At 41.9% G+C, this 3,489-nt stretch overlaps 1 long non-coding RNA gene across 1 annotated transcript; it reads right to left on the bottom strand.

The window, feature by feature from the left end:
- Positions 1 to 411: 411 nt before the first annotated feature.
- Positions 412 to 2,472, bottom strand: LOC108680689. Its single transcript, XR_001931440.2, has 6 exons — positions 2,144 to 2,472; positions 1,880 to 1,998; positions 1,597 to 1,681; positions 1,423 to 1,460; positions 1,093 to 1,239; positions 412 to 561 (listed from the first exon to the last, which is right to left on the bottom strand). It is a non-coding gene; the product is annotated as an uncharacterized LOC108680689 (long non-coding RNA).
- Between the last annotated feature and the right edge of the window lie 1,017 nt (positions 2,473 to 3,489).

Below are 3,489 nucleotides of genomic sequence, written 5' to 3'. Positions count from 1 at the left end.
CTTAGAGCTGGAACATAAGAATACATTCGCAACTCCTCGCTCCTGCGCACTCAAGCGGCATGTGAAGTATGATTAGGGCACCTGAACATTGAATGCTCTTTGGATGAGCAAAATTTACAAGCATCTCTAACAGTTGCGCATGCATTGAGCAAGACTGTCTTTGACGCGCTTGTTTTGCAAACGGTAGCGGGAAATTCACTTCCTTCAAATTACGCTGGGCTTTTCAAAAGAAGTGGGAGCGTTATCTTTGTCTGGAGACCAAAGAGTCAAAGTTTTCCTCACGTCAACATAGTTTTTGTAGATGTTATCATTGATTGGGCAAATCTCTAATTTACGTACCATTTTCTGACGGAAAAGTACAGGCAATTTTTTTAAAATGATACGATAAATTTTAAGTTTGAAATATTTTATTACCAAATGGGAGTTAAATATGCAAGCACGTGACTCGCACCATTTCGGGTATTGCCTCATCGTCTCGGGCCTCTTCATCATCGTCCTCGTTTATGACGATGCGCGGAATGGTAATTTGGTAAAGCCTCTCTGCAGAGCCCTCTCGCCTCTCTGCGGGAATGGTGAACGATTCAATGGTAGAGAATTTTTTCAGCATAGATGGTATTAGAGCAATAACGATTTGTAAAGAGAGTAACCTTAAAGAGAGAATCTCGCTTAGAAGTGCGAGATTTGCTGATCCCTGCCAGCAAGATCAGCCTCCGCACGCAGCGTGGCCAGGGCAGCTCCATTCTCAGCCTCTCTGGAAATTAATTACAAACCGAACAACGTAATTAATATATAAATATTCCAAGTTTGTGTGTTTGGTGCCCCTGAATATATGGGACAGGCCGGGCGCGTAATTTGTGATGCTGCTGGAGAGTAAGAAGAGGCAGTATTAATGGGATTTTGATGTTCAACTAGCAGGTTAGCGTTATTTATTTTACATAAGCTGACTACCATCTTCTCGAATTCGGTGTGCTGGATTCTGAAATTGTCGGGATTGCCGGCATCGTCTGACGAACCAGCTAATAATATTTTTTTATATATCATTCAACAAAAATTTTTACAATTTCAGGTCTATAAATTTTGCAAAATTCTTACCGTTGTTGATTCTGGTGGAGCTCTGCTTCAGCGAGGTATCTTTGTTAACACACGTGCGAGATTTGCTGATCTCTGCCAGCAAGGTCAGAGCGCAGGCGATCCACCTCGGCGCGCAGCTCGGCCGTGGCTGCACAATTCTCAGCCTCTCTGCAAATTAATTACAAACATGTTTTGCGGCACCCTATATATATATATATATATTTATGTATATTGAGGAGTTAGGTGCCCTCAATATATTTGACATTTCGGGCACGTAGTAATTCTATGTTATTATTACATTATACAACAAATTTTGCTATTTGTGGTCTATAAACTTTACAAAACTCTCACAGTGTTTGCATTTGTTGAAGCTGATCGAGCTGCTGCTTCTGTGAGAGGTATAAAAGATAAACTTTTTTAGACATGAAAAAATTCAATGGGTATTTTTCATTCATATTTTTCAATAATTCAACAATGTGAATTAATAAAAAAATAGGAAAACTCCAGCTTAAAAAAAAAACTCACCAGTCCCTTGAACTTTTCAGCCGCCTTGCTGACAGCAGCCACCTTATTCAGCAGCATCTTCTCGCTTCTAGCCTGCGATGCGAAGCTGTCACACACAAAGAAAATGGCATGAATTGAAAAACTTATTGCTATTGTAAGCAAGATTTGAATACACATTGAAAATTTTGCATATTGCAGGTTTAAATCGCACTTGAAAATTTATTAAATGCGGTCACTACAAGAAATTTTTCTCTATAATTGAAATTTAGTTCCTGGAGATGAAAAAATGAACAGATGCTGTCACCTTGGGTAGCAGGCGCCCCTTATCCAGGCACCTCTCCACCCACTGGATGTTTTGGGCTGCAATTGTGGCAAAAAGCCACACAAAATGTACCACCGCTACTCTCGTACTACGCCACACAGCTGAAATCAAGAATTACAAAGACTCAAGAGGATTCAGGTACTAAAATATGCCTAAATATCGAATTAAATCTTGTGGACAAAGTGGCAGTATCTCGAAGTTACAAAAATGTGCAGAAAAATAAAATTCCATTGACGTGCGTCTGACCTTCAGCGCGATTCGCTCCTCTGTCGCCGCAGATGATTAACCGCAGATGGCGCTGGTCCGCCGCTGCCGGTGGAGAGACCTCCGCTCCTCAAACCTGCCCTCCACAAAACTCCACCAGTTCCTGCGACCACAACATAAACATAGATTTGATAAAACTTAATTGGCAAGTGAGCTTTTTATTGAATGTTCAATAGAGAATGCCGGATGAAATTTACTACATACTGACTAGATATCGTTCACATCGGCTTACTGCACCCACGCGCTGGGCAGATGTAAGAAACCGGCCGTAAATTCGTCCGAGACGTTGTAAGTAACCCATAACCTACGTATACGGCACAGCCACAACCCACTTGCGTCCCGGCAGCAACTGCGCAACATTTGCAGTCTAACAATAGATGCGAAAAACTTATTAAATTATACAACGTCGGACGGAATACGTTTTTTTAACCCATATTTTAGCTTGAGGAAATAAATAACACGCATCATATATAACCTATGATGAAAGTTATAGCACGTTAGCACATTGTTTATAACTGCCCGATTGGTGCAATAATTTCTTTCTCGTGCTGCTGGCTGGCATTGTTCAGGTTGAATGTTTCAACACTATTACATCGAGCACATCTTGTGGTGATGACGGGTCTCGGCCTGGCATTTTTATTCAAAAGTCAACTTCTGCACGGGCAACTGGTGAATTTCTCGGTTGCATTCAGCTAAGCGCTTTAAGCCATGACCTGACCAGTGTAAGATTCCACCAAACGAGGCATCTACACCGGTTTTATAAAACCGGACCTATCTACACCGGAAGCCTTCATTATCCCTCTCGCCTCAATCGCAGTGCCCTAGCTGGCCTGACGTGGTGACGATAAAACCTACTGTTACTCTGACGCCATCGACTGCAATGCGGACTGTATCCATGACGGGAATAGAGCCAAGCGTTGCTATGGTGACGAAAATGAAGCCAAGCGTTGCAACGAGTCACTTTCAATAAAAACTGGAACTCCAGGTTTACTGAAGACAAATTAAGAAACCAGGCTCCCAAAAAGGATTTGCCAGAAGAAATGGTCACGTCACCACGCCCGAGCNTGCATATTTTCGTACATGCTTGCATATTGCATTTATCTAACATTTCGGGTTTGATCACTTGTTGCGGCTGAGCAGATAGCTCTTGGTCCGAATAACGGACTTCAGTACCTTAGTTGAAATTTTATTTCGTTGCTTGTTTTTCACATAGGTGACTTGTGAAAACACTCGCTCCACGAATGCATTGGAGACAGGTCAAAGTAAACAAGTGATACATTAGGCAGCCAGTTCCATGAATGGATGATGATTTTCAAGATCAGTGAAAT

This window comes from Hyalella azteca, unplaced genomic scaffold (assembly GCF_000764305.2).
Source record: "Hyalella azteca isolate HAZT.00-mixed unplaced genomic scaffold, Hazt_2.0.2 contig16202, whole genome shotgun sequence".
NCBI classification, from domain to species: domain Eukaryota; kingdom Metazoa; phylum Arthropoda; class Malacostraca; order Amphipoda; family Hyalellidae; genus Hyalella; species Hyalella azteca.
Note: the sequence above shows the minus strand (reverse complement) of the source record. Positions and strands in the feature narration are given on the sequence as shown.